This window comes from Rousettus aegyptiacus, unplaced genomic scaffold (assembly GCF_014176215.1).
Source record: "Rousettus aegyptiacus isolate mRouAeg1 unplaced genomic scaffold, mRouAeg1.p scaffold_m13_p_10, whole genome shotgun sequence".
NCBI lineage: Eukaryota > Metazoa > Chordata > Mammalia > Chiroptera > Pteropodidae > Rousettus > Rousettus aegyptiacus.
Window position 1 is genome coordinate 10,904,863 of NW_023416285.1, and position 25,867 is coordinate 10,930,729.

The 25,867-nt window shown below is 38.0% G+C and overlaps 1 protein-coding gene and 1 pseudogene across 1 annotated transcript in view; both read right to left on the reverse strand.

Moving 5' to 3' along the window:
• The window catches only part of KCNIP4 (potassium voltage-gated channel interacting protein 4), a 904,027-nt gene that overhangs the window by 323,847 nt on the left and 554,313 nt on the right, over nucleotides 1-25,867 (reverse strand). The window lies entirely within an intron of this gene.
• LOC118609262 lies at nucleotides 15,569-15,687 on the reverse strand (annotated as a pseudogene).

Sequence of the window (25,867 nt, forward strand, 5' to 3'; positions counted from 1 at the left end):
TCCACATTTACCATGGTCGGTGCGCTTGGTAATGAAACACAGCTGTACCACGCTTGGAAGATGAACAATCCCTCACGATGACACAGAGTCTTCTACAGATCGGTTTAGGCTCTTAAATGATGGATGGAACCAATTTAAGGGTGGCAGGGTTAGTCTCAAATAATATGGCTTACAATGCTTAAAAGGAGGGAGTGTTTTCATTTTTGATTTGTTAGTTCCATTTTACCCTCTTCCTTGACTATTTGGATATGTGTACAGCAGAGAGTCTGCAGCCTGGCACATAGTAGGCATATACGAAATCATACAAATTCTTATTTGTGTTACTATTATGATTATTTTTCTCACTAGAATGACATGATCTCAACCCATGATTCATTTTTATATTTTCATATAGTGATTTTAATTCTTAACTCTCCAATTGTTATCCATTTCACATTTTTTAATATTATTCTTAAAGACACAAATTGATTTTCAATACTTTCTCTACATATAACTTATAAGCAGCCAACCAATTCACAAGGAAAATTTATGACGGTTCAAGAGAGGAATTTAACTGTGGAGTATTTCACCAGTAGGTAATGCCAGCATTTTCTTACAGGTAAATATTATCATCAATATGTGATATTGCTTTAATTTTACGATGACATCAGTTTGGGGGAACATTATCAGTTTAGTCTCAACTTTTTTCTCTCCTAAAAAAACACATCATTGAATGTATAGATTAATTATAAATTATATCCTGTTTTAGAAGGATTCTAAGATAATAAATTATGTGTTGTTTTTTACATTGAGGAAACTGATAGTAACTTGTACATAAAATAAGTATACAGAATCCTACATGCTTTCATGATCTGTTAATGTGGACTTAAAACTATAATATCAAAAGAAAAAAATGTTAACATAAAGACTAATTTTACTCATTTTATTAATGACAGCTCTTATCACTCTCCAGTTCACTCTTAGTCTGCTCAGGCTGCCATAACGAAACAACATACACTGGGTGCCATAAATGACAAACATTTATTTCTCACAGCTCCGGAGCCTGGAGACAAGATGCCAGTATGACTGGGTTCTTGGTGAAGACTCTCTTCCTGGTTTATAAATTGTCATCGTCTCATCGTATTCTCACATTACAAAGAGAGAAAAAGGGCTACCTCTCCTTCTGTTCTAACAAGGACACTAGTCTCATCTTGAGGGCTCCTCCTTCTAGACCTAATTACCTCCTCAAGTTCCATCTTTCCTTACCATCACATTAGGGATTCATCATATAAATTTGAGGGAAGACATAGAGATTTTGGAGGGATTTAAAAAAACCTTCAATCCATAGCATTCTGGCAGAATGCTGTGGATCAAATGTTTATTTATCCTCCTGACCCTCCAAAACCCATGTCCTTCTCACAGGCAAGATACATTCCTTCCATCACAATAGCCCTCAAATCTTGTTCCAGTATCAACTCTAAAGTCTAAAGTGTCATCTAAATATCATCTAAATCAGATGTGGGTGATTCTCCAGGTTCGACTAATCTTTGGCAATCTCAGCTGTGAGTCTGTGAAACCGAATAAGATATGTGTTTCTAAAATACAATGAGGCAACAGGCATATGATAGGGATTCCTATTCCAAAGGAGAGAAATAGGAAAGAAGAAACCAAGAGTGGTCCCAGGTAAGTCCACAACTTAGTAAGACAAATCTATGAAATTTTAAGGCTGGAAAACAACCCTCTTTGGCTTGACACTCCACCTTGCAGACTCACCAGAGTGGCAATGTCACCACCCCCTCAGCTTAGAGTGATGCTGCCCACATTGTGGCTCTCTGCCCAGTGGGGATTGTACCCCAGTGACTGAGTAGTCTTACCCCTATGGCTTCTGTCGGAGCTTGTCTGACCTGTTGACACCTAGGCCATGTTCCTGGTAATCTCCGAATTGTCTTCAGGGCCCTTCTTTCCTTTTCTTGAAAGATAGTGCACATTCTCAACTTCCCTCCATTAGGTCCCATTTCCTTCCCCTTCAGACTGGCAGTTTCCTGCTGGGGTGGCTGATTAGTTCTGTGTTCACACCGACATGAATCACACTTACTGAATAATCTCCCACTCCCCCTTAGTGTTGTCTTCCAAACACGTTTCCTTACTGTCTGTAATATGGAAAGACTGAGCATTTTCCAAATCTTTCATTTCTGGTTCCGTTTTGCTTAACGATTCTGTTGTCAGTTCATTTTTCTCATCTCGAAGTTTACTGTAAGCCATCGTCGGGAGGAACCAGGCTGTTCCTTCAACACTTTGCTGACACGTCTCTCCAGAGCCATATCCGATTTCATCACACGCAGTTGTACTTTCCACACCCAGGGTGACCACTGCTTCTCCATAAGCTGTGGTCTCAGGCTGGTACCTTTCTTCTGGAATCATGCATGGCTTTAGGGACATACAAGAGACTGGTATATCTGTTGTCAGCTTCTGTTTTTCTTTTTTTTTTCAAATAAAATATTATTGCGGTAAAGTACTCATGACAAAATTTACCATTTTAACTATTTTTAAGTATACAATTCAGTGGCCTTATATTCACAATGTTGTGTAACCATCACCACTATTTCCAGAAATCCAGAAATTTCCCATCATCTGCAAGAACTCTAAACTCATCAAATAACCTTCTCCCCTTCTTCCTCTCCATAGTCTTTGGTCACCACTACTTTACTCTCTGTCCCTCTGAATTTGACTCCTCTGATTCATATGAGGGCGATCACATGATGTGTCCTTTTAAATGCTTATTTCACTTAGCATAAAGTTTTCAAGGTTCATTTATGCTGCAGCATGTATGGGACGTTCATTCCTTTCTATGTCCCGATGACATTCCATTGCGTGTACACACCTCATCTTGTTTATCCATTTATCTGTTGAATAATACTTGGGGTTTTCCCCTGTTGGGCTATTGTGAAGGATGCGGCTGTGAACACTGGTGTACGAGTATGTTTGAGTCCCTGCTTTCAATGTTTTGGGTCTGTACCAATGAGTGGAGTTCCTCGATCATACTGTAAGCCTCTGTTTGACTTTTTGAGAAACCACCAAACTATTTTTCTCTCTGCTCTTCTTCCAGTGTCCTTTCTGTCTCCATCTTTTTGGCTCTTCATGCAGCTCTGTCTGTTTCTGCCTTGCCTTCTCCTTTTTATCATTTTCTTTGCCCTCTCCTGCTCTTTCCATTTTTAACTAATAATTAGCTACAGTACCCAGTTGATTTAACACATTCACTGAACAGACTCATTTGGAGCTGTTGGTAACTTATAGGCAGATAATTGTGAGAATTCTTTATTTAAAAAGAAACTTAAATGGCTTTTGCCGTTAGTTTACTTTTTGTTTGTTTTGTTAACGTAGATGGCTCTGAACTGATTTTATTTGATGGGTAATTTATTCTTATATTTGCAAGTGGTGTGCCAGATGTTGGCAAACTTTTTCTCTAAAAGCCAGAGAGTAAATAGATTTTATGGACCACACTGTTTATTGCAACTGTTAGCTCAGCCACTGTTTCATAAAAGTAGACACTGATATGACAGAAATAAATGAGCATGGCCGTGTTTCACTAAATCTTTATTTAACAAAACAGGTGGGCCGGATTTGATGTTCAGGCTGTAGTTTGTGTACCCCTTGCGTTTGAGGGCAGAAAATTAAGTTTTTATTCTCACATTTTTGCCAAGTGAATAAGATTGGGTAAGAAGCAGTTTTGGAAACATTTATTCATTTATTCATTCGTTGACTAAGCATTTGGTTGGTATCAGTAGGTTTTGTTTTGTGCTGTTTTCTCCCTTCTGGGGCTACAGTGGAAAGGCAATGAAAAGTGCTGTGCCTGTCGGGGGCTACCGGAGCTAGCAGTGGCCAGGAAAGGCCTTCTGAGGAAGGAACATTTGAGTAAAGACCTAAAGGATTTACAGAAGCATATGACTCTGTTGGGGACGAGCAAAGCATAAGTAAAGGGCCTGAGATAGAAATACGCTGCATATTCAACAGGGCAAGTGTGGCTCCATCCAGGAGAGTTGACTAGAGAGAGGGGAGTGATGGAGTCACAGAAGCAGGAATATCCAGGTCACATAGTGCCTTGCAGATGATGGTATTTAATCCTACCACATCTAATCCCCACATCTCCGTGAGATCCTCTCTGCCCTCTTCTTCTTTTGGAACTAAAATTGCAGATATCCCCCTTTGTCTTACCCAGTAGCTTACGCCATACTGGAGGCCTTGGGGATTAGGCCATCACCCGACACACTTGTTTCTGGGGGTAGAATGGAGAACAAGTTACCCATGGTTCTTGCTTTGTGCAGCTTTAACTTCAGAGGCAAGGACAGGCGCAACCACAAGACAGTGCTTTGATAAGGGCTAGATTCGTGGGTAGGGGACCTGTGTAGTCACACAGGGCCCCACACTCAGAAGGCCTCCCAGCTTGATTTAATGCTCTGATGTTGCCATCTTTAAATTCTTAATTTTTGAACACAGGCCCTGCCTTTTCATTTTTTACTGGGCTGTGCAAATTATTTAGCTGGTCTCAACTATGCTAGGTGCAGAATGGAAGACTATGGAAGCCTAGAGCAAGCATCTAAATGGATCCTCTGAAACGCAGAAGAGATGGTAAAGAAAGGTTTCCCATAACCAGAAATGGATAATTTGATAACTGGCATGGGAGGATGGGGGAAAGAAGCAGTTTCAGGTAGATGGAGGGAGGAAACGGACCTAGGTGAGAGAGAGCAACTGAAAGAAGGTTAAAACGTTCCAAGCACCAGTGGAAATTGGTTTGCAAAATTATTTTGTCTGGCTGTTTATTAGAGGAAAATAAAACTGAAGACCCACGAATGATCATAGCCTAGGCTGCCCTACAGAATGGCTGCAATTATGCTGTTGATGTTGTGTAAGCTACATTTTAGGATCAATTAGTTAATTGCTTGTTGCTTTAATTATTCACACTCTTTTTAAAGCATTCTTTATGTGTCACAGCTGAGCCGAGGAAAAAGTAAGGATTGCGGAGAAATTATTCAAATGTGGGTGTAACGTAAGCTAATGGATTTATTTGATAATTGGAGTGGTGTTTATATAGGGTCCTGCTCATGCTTAGAAAAATGTTTTATCCCCCAAGTAGTCAAAAATAAGAAAAAAATTCACATTTCCCTCTAATTGGATAATTTCTGGATCTGCAAATCCCTCCTTAGTAGTAATTCAGTATTGATCACATGTCACAATTTAAATATTGATTTTAAAACTACGAGAGGGACATGTCAAAGTCATTCCATGTTTCTTAACGTCTTCCCTGGCAATTAGTAAAGCAACTCAAACTCCTGAGCTGTTCAGTGCATAAAGAGGGAGATTCACGGACAGCGACTAGAATGACTACGCCTGGAAATTCTAGAAACACGAAGCAAACTGAAAGAATGGAACACTGGAATTGTGCTAAAGATACTTTCACAAATTTTAGTTTATCTTTTTTTCCAAGAAAAATATAAATTCCCTACTTTAAAACGTTCTCCATAATTCTACCTGTTCTGTATTGATAAGAATTTAATTTAAGCACCAATGAGCAGTTACATTTTTCTCCTTAAATGATTATTTGAAATATGAAATGCAGAAAGTTTGCCCATGTCTCCTTTTGACATTTTCATTCATAACCTTGTCCACTCTATTAAGCTTTGCATAAAAATGTGGTTTCTTGACCACTAGCCTAGCACAATGTGGTGACTTGATAAACGTTCAGAGAATAAATGGATGAAAGGCTGAATAAACGAGTAAAGGAATGAGTGAGCCTATCTCTCAACTCAGCCACACGTGAGAAACAATCTCGGATTCTCATGGTCTCAGTTGTAATACATGAAGTTTCTAAACTTTAAATTACTTTCTTAAAAATTTAATTCCTCCATAGGTTTGGCCACCCTTTGGGCCCTGTTAGACAGAATGATTGAAATATGAGTGCAAGTGTTATATGCCTTTTCCAGATCTGACTCCTGAGAACTCCACACACTATCTCCCATGCTCTCTTTCCAGCTGTTCCACAGCTGGATTGTCAATGTGCAAATTGACATTGAAGGTCAAGCGCTGAAGTCGGTGGAACTTCAGTCAGCCAGGTCTCCTGGGGACTGTGCGATGCAGTGCCCCCTAATGCAATTTTGGACTACAGAAGCAAAAATTAAACAGCTATTGTACCAAGGGACTGATATTTCAGAGTTTTGTGGTTGTTGTTGTTGTTGTTGTTGCTGTTATACCAGCCTTTTTTCCTTTCACATGTTTCCTGCGTCCACACTAAACTTCCTCCTACCAAAGGGTTTTGCTCTCACTGTCCTGATGGTGCCCTGTTACTTCCGACATATTCTTTACAACTCAGCCAAGTGTCACTCCTTAAAGAGAAACTTCTTTTCCCGATTAATCACATCTCTCTTTGGCATCATATGACTCTCCTCTTTAGCACTTATCCAGGGAATCGTCATTGCCACAACTGTTCCCTTCTAGGCACGAACTTCAAAATGGCTTCACGAGCCCTGGTCAGCCCAGGGCAGAAGGCATGTGAGCACATACGAAACACCCCTCAGGACATCGGGAGATCGCTGAGGGAAGTGATTGCCAACACAATGCAGGTCAGGATAAAATCAAATGTGAACGCAAATAAAACCTCGTTTATGTCAGCAGCCTTCTAAAACCTTGAAAAGTTTGTGTTACAAATATCTGCTGAATGGAGACTTACTGATAATACAACCATCCATTAAGAAACTGAAAAGTTTTACAGAAAGTCTCAAGGCCCATATTCATTTGAGAACACAGCTGCTCAGCCACTGAACATTCATGTGATGGAGGGCTTGCTCTACGCTCCTGCGTCTTCAAAAAGTTCTCACTGTTCTGCTGTGTAGCAGGAAACAGGGGCGTTGATATAAATGGGAACTTTAACTGTCATTCAAGGCACCAGAGAAAGGAAACAACAACAACAGTTATTTTGCTTTGTTTTGTTTTGTTTCATTCCTCAAGGTTGAGAGTTATTCAGCATCCACAAGACAACTTCCTTCACTTTAATTCCAAGCAGGAGCAGCCGGGACACAAAGCTGCCTTGTTAAGGATGTCGGGACTTTTTTTCTGCCCAGGTAGACTTTGGTTTTCCAGTGTGCTGAACCCTCATGCTACATCTAGGGACCCTGTCTCTGAAAGGCAGGGAACTGCCGGATGATACCGGTCGGCAGATTCTCACTTTGTCATATAAGTAAGCGTCTCTCTTGCAAGGAAATAAAGTCCACAACCAGCCACCTGGGCACGCCCAAGCCTCCGATCTGCCCTTCATGTTTCCCATACTCTATTCTCGTGATTGCTTTTTCTTCTCTCTAGTGTCAAATGCTTCGCCCTGGAGGCATGGACTTCTTAAAGAATTTTAGTATAGTTAATGATTAAAGCAATATAAATACAATATTAAAAATTCTCAATCAGTAAGTCAAAAGTTATCACTAGCACGCATGCTATTCTGTTCCAGCTTATTGTCCTTGGGCCCTGTCAATGTTTCGTTTCTGACATGGAGAACATTGCACATTTCATTTTAATGTAATTTATATTTTCTATTCGGAACTCTCGGGTAAAATTTTCCTTCTTTAAGAAATTCTATCTAATATCAGCTTTTATGTATTTCCCCATAACAATTATTTATCCTATTCTATTGAAAGTTGCCCTTTCGATAAAGCAGAACTGTACCTTAGTCATCCAGCTCAAGAGGACATAACTTCTTTAACCCAAAGTTATGCTTTTTTGGCAGAACTAGAAATTTCTATCATTTGCTTTACACCATGTGGATGCCCAGTCTTCTTAGCAAGCCTGTCTCACTTTTGAGGACACCTTCTGAGTTGTCTCTGAGCGAGACTGGCCTTGTGGGCATGCAGACTACACAGGGCCCAGGGCTTAGTATGTTCCCATGCTTGGTTAAATGTTCTGCTGTTGCCATCACAAAATTCTTAGTAATATTTGAAAAAAGGGGCTGTATTTCACACTGGGCCCTATCTATATTTAAATACTTAAGCGAAGCCAAGATCTAGGTCCAAGTTTCACTATTCAGAGAAATAGGTATCATCTTGTCTATCTATCCAATTTAATACTGAGGTAGAAAATACACAAAATATGCGAATCTTAATTGTACATCTTGAGGAATTTGTAAACACATTCATGGAGCTACCACCCCACTTCAAGACACACAACATGTCACACCCACCATATGACTCCCTCAAATCCTCAGATTCCTTCCCAGTCAGGAGCTGCCTGCACCAGGGGTAACCACTATTCTGATATATCACCAAAGATGAGTTTGGCCTGTTTTTGAACTTCATATAAATGGAAAAATACATAATATAGTTTTCAGCTTGTTTTTTTTTTAATTCATTAAATATGTGAGAATAATTCATGGTCTAGCGGTAGACCATGTTGCATAATGTCATCTATTTTGTTGTATTGTGTTCCATTATATGACATCACAATTTATCCATTCTACTGTTGTGGGTTGTTTCCAATATTTGGTAACATGAATGAAGCTGCTATGAACATCCTTGCACATGATTTGGTGCATAAATGCACTCTTCATTCGGGTATATGAATAGAAGTGGAATTGCTAGCTCATGGGGTATACTTATGTTTCATTTCAGTAGATATCAGGACAGACTTTTGAATATCCAAGGTGATAAGTTTTTGCAGTGCTATATTTATGCTTTCATCATTTAAAACCCATTTTGATTCCAATGCATGCTGAATTCCTTCACATATTTAGATCTTTTAAACCCCACGACTCCTTGAGGTAGAAAAATCTGCCAATTTTCACAGATCTTTTTCCATATTGAGATTTAGAGAATTTACAGCCAGGGTCTCGGAGTTAGCAAAGGGCATCAAATCTAGTTCTGATACTAGTTTAGTTTCTTTCAATATGCAACCCAGCTGTATTTATTACTCTTATACAGTAAAGAGTAGTCAAGAAAGAAAATCTTAGAAAGAGCCAGTGACACACCAAACCAAATGCCCGACATAGATTAAATGCTTAATAAAATCCCATAAATGTATTAAATGATTAATAAACTAAACTGTGACTATCTGACCAGAAATAAAAACCTATACAAGCAATCTATATTTTTCTGAACATTTTCCTTTAAATTATTTATTATGTACAGTTCTAGAATAGCTTATCTTTGGATTCTATTAGAAACACCATCTCAGGAGCACAGATATGCTTGAATGTCTCTAATAAATAAAGAAACTCAAAGTTTAGATATATTGCCTCATATCTTAGAGTGAGGAATCACAACTTCGTCAACTCCATTTAAAGAGTCAAGATATTCTTGCAAGACATTTTTAAAAGAAGTAATAATAAAGATATGTGAAACTCTATAGAGATCTCTTTATCATATGTATGTATGTATGTATGTATGCAAGCATGCATTATGTATGTATGTGTTGGATGTTTAGAAAATCCAAGTAAGAATACTAAGCCCAAATTACTGCACAAAACACATTTGGCATTATAAGAGTACAATTTTCCAATTATATTATTCTCACTTCTCAGAATAACTGCAAGTTGCTGTGTTTCCCCAACTCCCCCAGGAGTCCTCCATGTGGCTAATATTGTCAGCACTGAGAGTTTTAACCTAGAGTCACTGCTATCGTCAGCACTTCCTTCTGTCTACAACTGATTGTGAGAACACACAGGTATGACTTAATCAGGAGAATACAGGCAAGTGGCATTAGAGAATGATTAGGGAATATTCAAATGTTTACTTATTTCAGGCAACCATTATTGAGGGCTTTCTAACTATGTTGGACGGGTTGCTTAGCACTTTATAACCATTTTTAAATTTAATCTTTACAACAGACCTATGAAATCGGTGGCATATTTTCTACTTCACAAAAGAGGAAACTGAATCCAAGAATAAGTAAGCGATTGTCCGACCTCACCCAGTGGCAGAGGGGCTGAGATTCATTAGGCTGGAGCTTTTCATTCCAAATATGAGTTTTTCTCCATATTCTTCTCTCTGCAAATATTTATTATGCAATATCATTTTACGAGAGGATGCATTTTGAGGGTTTACATGAGATTGCGAATGCCTACGGTCTCCAGTGTGAGCTTCACGCAGCCCTCTGTTCCAGCAGTATCTATTATTGTCCGATACACTTTTAAACTGGGGCACTAGTGTAGTGTAAAGCTAACTCACATCCTTTAATTGCTGCAGTCCAGAGGCTGACCTGCTTTGAAAACATTCTAGTTAAAGAGCAACAACTGAAGAATAATAAAGGAGAAAGATACAAAAATAGGGGGCCGAAAACATGAGCAAATGTCAATGAAGAATGCAGAAGTGGTGCCTACAGGAGCCTACGTGCTCACCCATTTTCATTAATTATATAGTTGCATAACACTGAATTGTGAGCATCTACTGCCTGTTTGTCATAGTTTTTTTTAAGAAGGAGGAAATGGTTTTTACTTGTATTAATTAGGCAAATCATTTTTCTCAAACATTCAGTAGGTGCCACTTTCTGATTAATCGTGACCTTTCTGAGGTCAATAGTCCTTCCTCTTTTCTATGTTGTAAGATCTACTTCATCATTATACTTCACACCTATAAAATAACTACCTTTGTAAAATGTTTACTGTGTGGATAAAGTATCTAGTGCATGCTATTCACATCTATACCCTCCACTGTCATTCTATAAGGTAGGTAAAATTTTAAGCCTCATAAATTAGCGACATGATTCAGAGAAGTTAAGTAATTTGCACACAGTCCCAGATCTGAGAAGTAGCAGGTCAGGACCTGGTCCGCATATCTGTCTCATTCCTCCCACTTGCTTTTCCCGTTGTATTCATTTTCACTCTCAAGACTTCAATGAATTCCTGTGCATCTACTTATAAATCCTAGAATGGGCCAGGTGGGGGCTCTGCTTGCTACTTCACCAAACAGAAAACAAAGGAGCAAAATCTAAAAAGGCTGCTAGACCCACTTCTCATATTTATGGGCCATGACAAAAATATATGTGGATACTCTTTGCCAATGGCCTGTTCTCCTCTCTTCTCACCCCTGCTTCAGTCCTGAACGATAAAGAGTCTTGTGGGCATCTGTATGGATATGCCATGCCCTATGTACAAGCTCACTTCATACCTTCCACAAATAACCAGCGCTTGGCTACTCTTCCAGAATACTTTTGGGCAGTCCACCATTCAGAAGTTGGACTCAAGAAAGTGGCTCATGAAGGCCCTGAAAGTAGACTTGGATCACTTGGGTAAGTGAGTCTGGGATCTTGGGTCCTCAGACTAGGGAATAGAAGGCAGAGTGTGGGCTCTAGGTGGTCAAGTCTACTTGGCTTTATGGGGAGGGACACAGCTGGAAAGGACCGCAAATCAACCCCTCAAAATCATGGTGCCCATGAGTCTGCAGAAGGTGTTTACTGACTGGATGACTGACAGGAAAGAGGAGCATTGAGATAAATGGGATAACTCTAAGAATCAAAGATCCATAATCACAGTTCTTATTTTAGTCCTTGGAGTTGCTAATTATTTACCATTTATAAGACAACTTCAGCTTACTCTACTGATTCCAACTGAGAACAGCCAAGTTGTGATGCCTCATTAAGAATTTTGTGATTTCTCTCTCCCTGGGCAGACACATATCTCCAGCTTGCTGAACCTGCGTGCTAACCCTACTACTCCTGCCTCTGAAAGGCAGGTGACTTCCCTGTTCACATCCCTTGCTGGCTGTCACTCTGTGGGGAGCAGGCACTACTGCAGGGAAGCAAGGTAAGCAATCATGCATCCTTCTGAGAACCTTATGTCAGACATATAACCATGAGGCAGCCCCATATGTATTTCTTCTGAATTTCTTAAAAATTTTTCATGAATTTTAATAGTACAGGTGATATCAAGATAGCAGGAAATGAGGGGTAGTGTATTCATTTCAATGTGCTGATAAGATATATCTCAGTTTTCTCTTTTTTAGTAAGAAAAATTATCCAAATTTCAGCTACCTGGGAGGTCTGGTTATCTTTCTCCTGTTTTCCATCCCAAGATGGAACCTAAGTAGAGAAATATGGTATTTTTCTCATGAATTATGTAAGAGTGAAACTTGCTTTGTGCTCATCCTTGGGTTGAGCAGAACTCATTACAGAACTCAGTTGTCCTTGTCCTCAGAATTGTCCAGTTGATAATTAATGAGCAGGAAATCCTTTCTCCTTTGACTGTCAGCACCCACTTGGGAGATGTCTTTATGTTGCATTTTTTCCATGCTTCCCATTTTTAAGATAATTCAATTTTTTATATACATTTGCTTAGTTTGGTCTATTGGAAGTTAAAAAAAGTAATAATAATAATAACGAATTGAATCTGACTTCTCTCCTGGTTTTACTACTCTCCTGATGCAGCCTGTCCTTGGACCTCTTTGAGACTTCCTTTCTCTGAAACATAATGGCATAATGTTTGTTCTTTCTACAAAATAGATTTAAGGATCAAAAAGCTATAGTTCTTTGTAGGTGAAAAGAGCTTTGTAAACTGTAAAGGGTTTGAAGAATGTTGCAGTAGAAATAATGTGGGATTAAGAGTCAGGTGGCCCAGTCCGAAATCTAGGCTCTGCTGATTGGTTTTGGATTCTCAACATGCAAAATAACTAGACGATTTTGCCTTTTCTTAAATTATAATAATCCACAAAATCAAAATGTCAAGTATTAAAAACAGTTTAAATTTAACCCTTGAGTCGAAAAATTAGAATCAATCTCTTTGGATTTCAAGATTTTAAAGATGATGAGGTGTATATAAACAGAAGGAAAGATTACATACAGGAGATGTCACACTTAAAATAAGCCACATTTTCAGAAAGAGGAATATTATATGATATCCCTAATCATTTAATTGATTTGTTCAATATCCACTTACTGAGCAGCTGTCAGGGGTAGAGGAATGTTTTGTGTGTAGTTGAGAGAGATAAATATGATAAGTTAGTGATCCTTTATCCTTTATCTCAAAGGACTTACCATTCAGTAATGGAAGGATCCTCATGAATAATAGTGGGACTTCTTCATTGTTACTAAAGAGCTATATCTAAAAGTTCCACTGGATGTAAAAGAAAAAAAATGCATTTATTCTGTGAAAGATTTAATTGTGGATTCTTGAAAGTTTCAATGAAAGCTTGTGACCATCTGTTAAGGAGGCAAGGCAGAATATTACGGCATTGGGTGATGAATAGATAGATCAAACTTCATCGTTTTACAATTCTCCAAGTATAATTCCATGTATATCCTGTGTGTTTTAGTAGGTGTCATGGTTTCTTTTCCGAGGGCATGTTCTAAGTTTGGGCATGAATATATCTGTATTACATGTATATAAATTATTTTATCTGTGTCTTTGCATCTTTCTGTTCTTTTTACAAACATTCATGTAGAAAGCTCTAATGTGGACCCCAAGAAGAACATGACAGAGCATCTGCTTCAGAACTTCTGGTCGAGGTGGTGAAGTAAAATCCAAGATAAGTCTTTGGTTGGTATGTGCCAGGTGCTACCCATGCACGGTCTCCCACAGCTGTGTAAGCCAGGCACCGCGGTTAGACCCATTTCCCACGTGAGAAGCCTGAGGGGCGGAAAGTCTAAATAACTTCTGTTAGGAGTACAGGTGAGCAGTCAACTGTACTTAACAAAGACTTACATAACATTGACCATGTGCTTTACAAATACTTGCTCATTTTTTAAGTCTCTCTAAACGCCATATGAGTAGGTACTTGTATTATTACCACTTTACAGAAGAGGAAAGAGACAGAGACACGGTGACTTGCCCCGAGTCACACAGTAAGTGGTATATAGCTGGTGTTTAAAGCCAGGTGATCTGGCTCCCAGTCCTTGCTCGCTGTGAGCTACTTCTCAAACCCAGAAAGATCTGACTTCAAAGTCCTTACATTTAACACACCTCCTCTTGTGTGCTCTCTTCTGAAGATCAACAACTGTAATATAAGTTGGTGACCCCAAGACAGCTGCGAATTCAACTGTCTGCATACAGATGTGGCCTGTTTGTGTTCGCCCAGCTATAAGGCACCAACAACGCCATTCTTTCCACCACTGACCTGCACTTTGTCACTCTTTTCCTGTGGCTTTAATTAAATGTTAACATTCATTTGCCCTTTTCCATTGCGTTGAAGATAACTTTTGCTTCCTGTCTCATCTAGTAAGCCACACTCCATGACAGGTACCAAACAGGTTCATCTTGATGTAAAGTAAGGAGTGGGGGCTCTCTGATTCTCTCCGCTGACATATTTTAAAATGCTAGTTTGAATATTTGTTTTGTTCTTGCTTCTTTTATGTAACATCGGGATAATAAATTACTTCTGGATACTGCAGCAGCTAAAAGGTTCAAGTCAAAATTAGTCATAATAAGTGACTGTGACCCTTCCTAAGAGTCAAACAGACTATGTAGAGAGGTTTCTTTTGTTTATTTTTTTGTGTGTGTTTTTCTTTTCTTTTCTTTTTTTACTTTAAATAGTTACAAGTACATTATGAAGAGAGTTCCCGGTTGGGATTCAGAGTTCCACAATTTATTGATTTGGGGGAATGGGCATCCCGAGGTTTTCTGAATGGGTAGTCTCTCTCTCCATTTATTGGGAATGGAATAACTTCTTGCCAAAGCGAGATGAGTACTGGACCAAGACGCAAACCTTGATTCACATCTCATTTTTGATGCTGGTGTCTGATGTGACCTTGAGCAAGTCTCTTATTTTCTCTACAGCTCAGCTGCTTTACTGCTTTCAGGATTGTATTGCATCAACATTGCATCGCTATTTGGACATAATTGAAGAACGGCATTGTGAACAGTTATTTAACATATATTATCTGATTTACTCTTCAGAACAAACCTATGGGATGAATATTTTTATTCACATTTTATAGAAGAGATAACTAATCCCCTAGGGAAACTGAGCAATATGCTCAAGATCACGACACAGCTAGAAGGTGTGGTGGAGCCAGGACCGTCACCCAGGGTCGTCCAGCTGGGAAAGCTGTGCCCTTAACCATCATGGTGCCACTGAACTCTACACTTTTATAATTGTATCCATTGTTCCTTTAGATTTACTGCACTTTCATGTCATTACTTCTACCCATCTACTTCCTAGAAACGTTGAATGTTCATGGTTTTTGATATCGCTTTGCAACTTGTTACTTCTCTGACAATGTTTGCTTTCTTAAAACTCTGAAAATTAGACATATTTCTGGCTGTGTCCATAAAGGTCTCTTGAATTTTACTGAAAGTAGTAATTCCCTATGTTTCTTTAATGTGGCAAGGAGAATAGTTATAATTTTATTTTTGTGAGTTATGATAATATTCAAATAAGTGTATTTAAAAATAAAAGAGATAAAAAGATAAATTAAGAGTTAAAAATAAGACAGGGAAAGGAGAGATGGCAGAAGAGAGATTACTCTCAGAAATGCTTCTTACAAAAAAATATGTGAATCTACAAGAACAAAATACTTTAAAATGTTAACAATATTTATCTGTGGGAGTAGGATTGCAGAAATTTTCCTTTTTCTTTTTTTTCTTTTCTTTATTTATTTGTTTGTTTGTTTGTATTCTTATTTTTTATGCCTACAGCGCCTGGTCTTCCTAGGTGGTCTCCCATCCAAGTACTAACCAGGCTCGACCCTGCTTAGCTTCCGAGATCAGATGGGATTGGGCTTATTCAGGGTGGCATGGCCATAGACTCCTTGCTTTTCTCTTTTTAAACTTTGTTAACATCGCCACAATAAATATCCACTATTTTTGTACTAAAAATAAACGAATGCATGTACATATACATGCCTGTGGCTAGCAAAATACAAATCGAGTAGTTTTGAGCTAGCTAACACCCCAGACAACAAATTCCTTTGTGGCAAATTTCTAGGCTAGGCTAACTCACCGCACCATGGCAGCATCAAGAAATACACATCCCTTTGTTAATATTTCTGGCATTGCCCATTATTTTCAGCCTTATTCCCTATTAAATCATCGGTGTGACATCTTCCTAAAGTTATTTACCTCTTAAATAACTATGTGATAGGAACTCTTCAGAGCGAGAGCTTATTTTAATGTTAATCATTTCCATTTTTAAAAAAATTATATTTACTTCCTCTCAATTAAAATGGACCAATTACCAAAAACAAAAACAAACAAACAAAAAAAAACACGCACTTTATGAAATGCATCCTTCTTTATTTATTCTTATTTTTTCCTCCATTATGTATACCTAGACCTCTTCTCCCCATTCCCGGATTTATACAGTTTCTAAATTGCCCTCCCCCTTTCTCGTGTTTCTTAACCACAGACCCAATGCCATCACGCTTCTCTTTCTCTAAGATGAGACAAGTGGGCTAATGCATTATGTAAGTACATATCATAACGTCTCCAATACCTATAGATCCCTCCCAAAATAGTTACAAAAATAATCTCTTCATAATCTGGTTCTCTTGCTTTTGCATCCGACCATATTTCTCTGCTGGATTTTTAACATACATCAACCTTCCCAGTCTTTCTACGCTATGGTCATGCCTTGCTCAGCCTCTGGTCTTGTGCTTTGATTCTTATTTTTCCTGACCCACGACAGTTCTTTTCTGCTCTTCTACTTCTCTTCTTTTTAGTGGGATCTCTTCTTAAAGCCTTCTGAAATCACCATGCATATTGAATACACTCTTTTTAAATGATCTTTCAGTAATGCAGATCTTTACCATGTATTTTAGCATTTAATGAAATTTATTTTATTATTCTCTTGGTCGTACACACACATACACAATCTTTGTCTCTCCGAGAGGAATAAAATGTCTTGAAAGTTAGGGAAGTAATCTGTGTAGTTCCTTTATATCTCTATCCGTGTCTTGAAGAGTGTCGAGAACTTAGTAGATATTTGACAAAATTTTACTGTATTATATTTCAGTCCATGATAACTAATTAAATTGAATCTTGTACCAACTAAACGTGGTTCCAACAAATACGGATTGAATTTTAAGTACAAGATTTTTTGAATTAAATAAACTTTTATACTTAATTTTTAATCTGTTATGCTTTTGTCTATAAACAGAACATTTCTCATCCTCACATTCTTCACTGGTTGAAATAAGCTCTTCCTCTGACAACTTCCTGTCAAATGGTTATTTAAAACTCTCATGTGTATTGCTTTAGGAAACTGACACATTGGTGATTTAATATGGAATGATGCATAAATAATGGATGACAGGGGAGCTATTAATAAAGGAACCTATATTAAAGTGCCCTCAAAGACTCATGAATAATGGGAAGAGTTATCTTAGATCGACTAGCCTCCTGGTAAAGACTGTTGGCTCATTAAGAATTGTTGCCTTTTTTCTTTTACTGCTCGAAATGTTTCTGAACAATTTTATTCTTAGTGGCTGCTCTTATTAACTGCCAAATCCAATTGGAAGAAGAGGCTGTGTTTTTGAAATTTAGTATTCTGATCTGCTTTATGCCTTGGTGAGATGTTCTACAATTAAAAAAGTCTAGAGCATTACCATGTGGATTAAAGCTAAGCCACTGAGTGTCATTGAAAGCTAGAATCCTATTATTTGCATAGATCCAGGCATAGAAAGGTAGACACTTTATGTAAAGGAATTACTAGTTACACTTTAATTACCATTGTCCTTTAAAATATATTTTAAAATGATATTTGTAGAATCTGGCTAGAGGTAGGCTTTATTGTATAACTTAAGTGATATAAACAAACAAACAAACAAACAAAAACAGTTTGATCATCACTGCCCAATATTGCATCTTATGGGCAAAACTATGTAGTATAATAAAAGTTTCTTTTAGTATTCCTTCCTGATAAAAGGGCTACAATTTTCAATCCTTCCACTGTAAACCTATGAGAAGAGATATTATTTTCTCGAATCCTTTCTTAGGTGGAGAATTAAGCTGAATTTCAAACAGTAATCAAAGACCTAATGAGATCTCAGTGAAAGTTAAAAACTGGATTCACCAATCTAAAATGCACAAAATGTAACATTTACCAATGAAGAATTATTAAAAATTGAAATGAACCGAAGCCTGACTATTGATTTGCAAGAACTTTTAAACATTCACTTGATTTTGTGCTTGAAATACAAGGATTTGTAAGTAATACAAAGCAACAGTGAAGTTTAGCTCTAGAATCAGAAAAATTGGATTGGAATTCCAATTACACGATCTATTACCATCTGATGTTGGATTAGTCACATAATATCCAAATTTTCTTCTTTTTAATTAGAAATAATTACATCATTTCTATGTATTTCACCAAGTAATAGTATGAAATATGAATTTGAAAATGTGTTACATCTATGAAATTCTCTAGAAATATGTTATGATCCTCATATTTATTGTTGTAAAAAGTGTGCATTTTTTAATCCCTTGCGTACATGAAATGACTGTACACTATGACATGTCAGGAAGCAAGGCTGCTCAGAGAGCTTTTGCTACTTCTTTCATGTATCAAGTCCTTTCTGTGGTTCCTCTGGCTCCTTGCTTCCATTCTCAGACAAGGGAGCAAATAAGCAGATGAAAAAGGCTGAGTTTGAAAGAAACTATACCATGGAAACAGGAGAAAGTCATATGTTCTAAATTCCTATTATGCCTTTGCTTCTGGGTTATCTCATTTAATCTGTTAATAAAACTTCCCTAGATACATTATTATTATCACTATTTTTCGCAGGAAAAATTTGTACGCAGGCAGGTTAGGGAATGGTCTTAGAAGTTAATTTCATTCTAAATTGTCCGTTTTCATAGCCCCCTGGTTCTTATTATAACATAATGTAAAATTAGAGACAAAGCATAGCATAAGGCATTCACCATCATTGGGGACTTTCTCAGTCCCAAGTTGGTGAAAACTGGTTCGGGGTGAAAAGTCTTACCCTTTTTATGTATAAAGCACAGATTTACATATAAGGATATACATATAAGGATCTGCAACATATCTAAGATATTAAAACTTAATTGGCAGTGAGTAGAAAAAAAAATTCTACAACGGTTTTTTAGGAGGGTTGAGAAACACTGGCAACAGAAGAGAAAAATGTAACTACAGTGAATGAAATTTACAATGGCTTTGGTTCTCATCAAGGTCAGAACCAAATAAAAAGCATCATTTCTCAGCTGCTTCGGCATGGAGTATCGCCATGTATTATCCTAGAGCACACAGGGTAAAATGGGGAACATTTTCCAACCCCTGTGCTGGAGGGCTGAAATGCCATCCAACCCGACGGAAGTCCAGAAGAACTGGCAAGATCAGACCACTATGATTTTAAACCATCAGAGAATCAGAGGGTTTGGCCCCCACAAGAGCAAACCGCGTCCTCGATGTGCTCACCTCTGCACGTGAAATGTCCTACCAACACGCTCCGCCTTTCTGCCCTCCATCGATCCCTCAGGAGTCAGTCCTAGTTCCGCTCTTCCAAGAAATCTTTGGCTTATCTAGCGTACATCTTCTTTCTCCTCCAGGAAGATCTCATTCCTTGCACACAGGGTGCCTTAGAAACCTACGCATCGCATTTGCAAAGATCTGGATTTGAATCCTCACCTTGCGACATATGACTGGTTGTAATTGATTTCTCCTCTTGTTCCTCATTTTTTTCATCAGTAAAATGGGACTACTTATGTGGACTCACTTTACAGCCATGAGGAGCAAATGTATAAAACATTAAGCCCTGTGCCTGGCCAGTAGTAAGTGCTCACTTGAGGAGGATACAATAATTTCAAATGCAAATTTATTCTCTCCTTAGATCTGGAACGATAAATGGTGTGTATTCAAAAATCACAAATCCCAGCTTAGACGTCATCACCTGCAAAAAGTCCCACTCGTATCTCTGTCTTCTCTAGTCTAACTCTGCCATGGCTCATGCTTCTCTCCTGGTGCTGTTCGTACTATAAACTAAGCGATTGGTTTGCTTGCCCATCTCCTTTACTATTCTGACTTCCTTGTGAATGAGGATCTTTATCTTACATAATTTTCTGTTTTCAGTTCCTAGAATCAAGTTTCTTAATAATTTTCATTAAACGAATATAGTTTATAGTTCCACAAGTTTGATTATTTGTGTTGCATGAAGATATAGCCCGCCTTTCCATCTCTATATATCTATATAGATCTATATAAATATATATAAAGATACAGAATTTTATTCTCATCCCTTGAGATATAAATACTTGCCATTGTATACAAATTTATCTTCCATTATTTTAAAACTTGACTACCCCATTAACTTTTTGATATATATAGGTACATATATGAAATCTACCTTGAAAATTAAGAACCAACCTTAGTCCCTGTCTTCCACAGTCTACACCTATTGCTTTTTTCATGCTGTTTTCTCATTTATTATCAGTCTTTTCCCCAGACCGAGGATGGACTCTAGGGACAGACAAAATGGAGGTGATTCATTTACATAGTCTTCCCAGTGCTCCAGGGCCAATTTTTAGCAAATGCCTTAGGTGAACTTTTTGAAAAGATTTATAGTATTTATCTTGTAACCTTCTGTTATGAGTCCCAAGAGCACTGGCATCCAAATACCAGTGAGAACGTGCGTTGAGGTGCATGCAGTGTGCCAATGGCTTCCTAATGAATGGCAATGGCACTTAATTCTACAGGTGCCTATCAACAGCCAGTGCATCTCATTACTCGCGGTCACAAATTAACTCAGTGATTACAGAATATATTCTCTTCACTCTAAAAGGGTTTGGGAGACCTATTTGATCATTTCAAAGATGAGCTTGAACAATGGAACATCTCAGAGTAGTTTAAAAGGATCTGATTTATAAAGTACGACTTATAAAGTCTCTATTCTATTGCTGCATATATTTTTTCAATTAATGAACAAACTTCAATTAGCAAGTGGTGCAGCTTTGTGGTAATGAAAAATGTGAGCCTTTTCATGGTTAAGCTCAATAGCCAATGTTGTAATTTACATTTCTCCAAAATTTAACTAAAAGATACACTCATTGATTCAAACCAATGAATGTTCTTTTCTTAGTAACACATTCTTCTTTCTTATCCTTTGAAATAATAGTTCACATATCACTTCCTCAGACAGCCTTGCTGGGCTCCTTATCCATGTGGGAGGCTCTTTCTTCATGCTTACCTGGAACTCTACCTATGCGAGGGGCATAATTATACTTCATCATGATATTCTATCTTCTCAGGTCCTTGAGGACCAAGGCCTGTTGCCTGGCACATTCTACAGGCTAGGTGCTGTGCCAGGGACTAGGGATAGAAGAGGAATACGAGAGGGCCTCCCCTTGAGCCTATCACTGTTTAGTGGAAAAAAATGGAAATGCAAACTAACAATTTATAAACCAAAGGTTAAAGTCTGTGACAGGTGTCTCTAAAGTGTGAAAAGATTCATGAGAAATTACTTCACATAGTGAGGATTTTACAAAGATCTATTCTTTAGCCTAGTGGTTTGTAAGAAATATGTTAAGAATGACCCCGGGGATAATTCTCATAGGTGGTTACTAAACCATAGTGAGAAAATAACATTAGAGCAACCAGGTATGTAGCCAGAATCTTGATATCACAATGTGTCCTGTTTTTATCGCCATTTGCTATTACTGGATGGAACAACAATTTAGTTTAATCTGATGTTTTCAAAGCACCAAAGATTTGTACGACAGTGTGCTAATTGCTCTGAAGAATATGAGGCTGAGTAAATTTGTCCTCTTGAGGAGAATGTGAGGGGTGATTTATTTTGACCTGGATCCTGTCTGTCTGCCAGGCACTGTACTAGGTGCGCTTCTTTTGCCAGCTTGCTTAATTTTCATGAACACACTGGAAGTTACTATTGTCCTCGTTTTAGAGATTAGAAAAATGATGATCAGAGAGGTTAGGCAACTTCTCAACATCACACAGCTGAGAAGTGGCAGAGCCAGAATTCACAACTGGGTCTTTTATCCCAAGTCTCATTTCTTTCTATACTAATACACGGTCTCCCAAAAGAATTAGGTACTATCCAATTTAGGAAAAAAAAAACATATACAAATATCCTTATTTTGTGAAGAATACCCTAGATCAGGTGTAAACAAAAAGTCATGATATTTAATGAGGAAAAATCAACTAAAGTCTTCATGGAGAAGGTTATAAGAAACCCACAAAGATTTCTGACACGTTTAAATGAGAATGAGACTATCCAACAGAAGAATATGCAGTATCTCCCTTTCCAGTAAGCCTCACACAGAAGTATGAATAATAATAACTACTCTGAATACCTGTTAGGAATTTTAATGATGATACTAACAATTAACGTTCACTGAGTAATTACTATATACCAGGTACGGCATGAAGCTACATATCTTATCTACTCTACAGTACAACCTATGATGTGGATGTTATTGTATCTCATTTAATATACCAGGAAACAGGTGTAGAATCTAAGTAACTGACCAAGACTCACAGTTAAAGAGGTTGCAGAGATGTCATTCAAAGCCCCAATTCTTAGCATTATGTTACTCAGCCTGCCATTCATAATTGCAAAGTACTTAGCTCAGTGTTGAGTCCACAATAAGTGCTCAGTAGTAATTGTAATGGCCGCTATCCCTTAACAGCCACATTATCACCAAAGGCACCAAAGTGAGACTACAGAGAGTGTCAGGAAAGTCCCCCAGGCCCTTGGTGAGGGCTTAGTGTTGGAACTGGTTGGAAGCATGTGTGCAAAGGCAAGTTGGGGTCACAAAGTGCACGCACACATGTCAAGGACAGAAGGAGTTGGACCTTTATTTGAGAAGTCATCATAAAACTAAAAAGGCTTTATAACAGACCGATAACCAATTAGAGCCCAATTCTTAAAATGCACATTTAAAATTCACATTTAGAAGTGACAGATCATTGTGCTAGAGTTGGAAAGTGATTGGATATGAGCATCAAGGGGGCAAGAAAGAGTAAAAAGTTAGCTTTGCGGGACTGGGTGTACGTGGGTAAGTGGGATCTGGTGGTGGCCTATGTACAAGGAGAGTAAAAAGGAATACAAATGGGCTGGGGCCGGAGCTGGGACTGCGCTGGGGTGAGGTCAAAGGTGTGAAAGGGGTTAAGGAGAGGAAAATGTCAACCAGGTTTTGGGAAACTTGATTTATTGGAGCCAAAGTGACAACCCCTGATGCTATCTAGCAGGCTGTTAGACATTTGTGTGACTGAGCATAGCTCTTCTGAGGAAAAGACAGGGTTAGAAATGCAGATTTCGGAATAATCCAGAACTGTGCCATATTAGGTCAGCTAATGTTTACTCACTGTATCCAAAGTAGCTTCTGGTTACTAACTCTTCGTATAGATAAAAAGATTGAATGGTTGATTGGTTGATGGTAGAATTGACAGTACCTGAAATTATGTATGCTGCATACAGTCATCTTTATGTTTTATAACCTGTATTCCTCATTCCACAATTATGAGGAATTTACCTTGTTTACCACTGTATTCTTAGGTCCTAGAATAATGGTCGGCATAGAGAAGGCACCATGCATATTTCTTATATGAATGAAGAGCAAATGAAGGAATAGGTCTCAGTTTTTATATTTGCAATAAAGGAAGAACTTCTTTACCTCTAACAAGACAGTGACACTTCTAGAGAGATGAGGACGCCTATAAACTATCTGCTTAGAAAAAGGCTACGCACTGCAATTTCTCATACAATTACGGTTGATTCACAGACGCCCTTGGGCCTGCAGATTAGACTCCATGGAATCTACAATAAAAATCTGTGGGCTCAGTCAAGTGTTTCTCTCGCTGCAAACCTTGAGAAGGAGCTACATTTAGGGTTTCTATTATATTATTATAAATAATTTTAAAATGTCTCAATAAAATGTCTCACGTTTATGTGTGACAGTTAACAATAATCCACAGCCTCGAGGAGGTAAATGTTTGAAGTACCTATATCAGGAGTTCAAATTCCAAAGGTTGCTACTACAAATCTTGATGGCATTTTTAAGAATTCCAGAAATACTTTTTCATTGATAACATAAAATGGTTTCAAAAAGTATGTGTGCATTGTTCTATAGCATTTGATAAAAGGGACTGGGGTGCCCACTGATTTTTATTTCGGAAGAGGGTCCTGGAAATAATCTCCCACAGATACTGAGGGATGACTGTAGATAAGGCCAAGACAGACATGGAAGTTCACGAATGCTAAGGATGGGCTAAATCTAGAGGGATCAGAACTTGAAACGAAGGGCTCCAAGAGGTACTTTGATCAGCTGGAGGTTGAGCTTTTAAATAATTCACTGTTCATCTCACTGTGCTCTTAGACTCAGTGGTCGCTGATGTCATCCTGCCCTGTGTTATAACTCTTTTTTTTTTTTTCTGCTAGATTTTAAATGAAACCTCCTTGAGTTTTCTTGAGGGCAGAAGCTAGTTCTCACTCATGCTGGTAGACTCATGAGCCCTAGCATGATGCCTGTCACACAGCAAATAGTTGTAGCAGTACATTAACTATTGGACAGGGAGGGATGTGGTGAGAGCATCATTTTAGCAGATTACTCTGGCAGCACTGGGTTAAATGACTGGGATGGGATAGGGAGAAATGGGGAGGGAGGCCAATTAGGTGTGCATTTCAGTCTTCCAGGGGAGAATGGTTAAGGGCTCAGAGAAATGCATCAACAAAATGTTCAGATCTAAATCCGGTCAGCCACGTGAATAAAATGGGCACGGCCACACAGATACATAGTCATACAGTATTCCTTTTCTCTGTTCTCTTTTATTCACATGAAGTTCTTAAAACTGTTGCCCATGGTAACGTCCAACGGAAAGCTGACCAGCGTTTGGATGCATCTATCAGATCAAACATTGATGAAAGAGGCCTGTTCTCTTTTCTACTGAGTTAATTGTTCTCAATATAGACTGGACAGGTTTCATAGAGCAATAGAATTGACTAGAATTGGATTCCAGTATAAGAAGTGTTTTTTCCCATAGCCAAAATATAAGCAAACTTGAAATGGAAAATAATGTAATCCAAAAAAGCTAAATGTTTAAAACAATCCCAAACAGATTCTTTTTTTTTTTTTTTTTCTGTTGTATTTTAGAGTGATGACTTCATATTCTCTCTCACGGCAGCATGGTGTTGAATACGAAGAGGAATATGCCATCTAAGGAAGCATTTGTCTTAAAAAAAAAACTTTAATGCACTTACATGAGAGACCCTTTTGAAACTGGCCCAGTATTCATTTTCACGGATAACTGAAGACATTTTCTACAGATTCAACCTCAAAAAACAATACACACTTCATCCTTTTCATAAAGTAAAGTTTCTTTCATTTTTATAATTTAAAGGTAATATTTTTAATTTAAAGGAAGTCATTATAGAAATTCTGAAAAACTAAGGGGCAAAAAAAAAGAAAGAAAGAAAGAAAGAAAAAACACAGAAGAATGGAATCACCCATGATTTCATCTTTCAACATAACTACTGTCAACAAACTTTTTGAAAAAAATATCTCAAGTATTAGTTATATGAATACAACTATGTAAATTTTCTTTATACTTTGTTTTTTTTTTTTTGCTTAAATGTCACTTCCTTAGAGAAGTCATCCCTGACTTCTAATTTGTAATGCTGACCTTTCCTCATCTCCACTATTTTTCCCCCCATAGGACACTGTACTTTGCTTTGTAGAACTTAACACAGTTTTTAACACTGTGTATTTCTTTAATGCCAGCATTCCCCATGGGAGCAAGATCATGTTGATTTTCTTCAGTATCATGTGTCCAACATATTCAGGCAGGTACTCAGCATACAGCACACACTCGAGGTAAATTATTTACTAAAGTTTTTCAGGCACTATGCTGCAGTTGTTTAAGGCAGCAGGTTCTGCAGCCAGACTTGGGCGTGAACACTGCTGTGGAAGGCAGAATGTGTTGTGACCTTACATAGTAAAAGGAGCATTAGCGGTGTGACT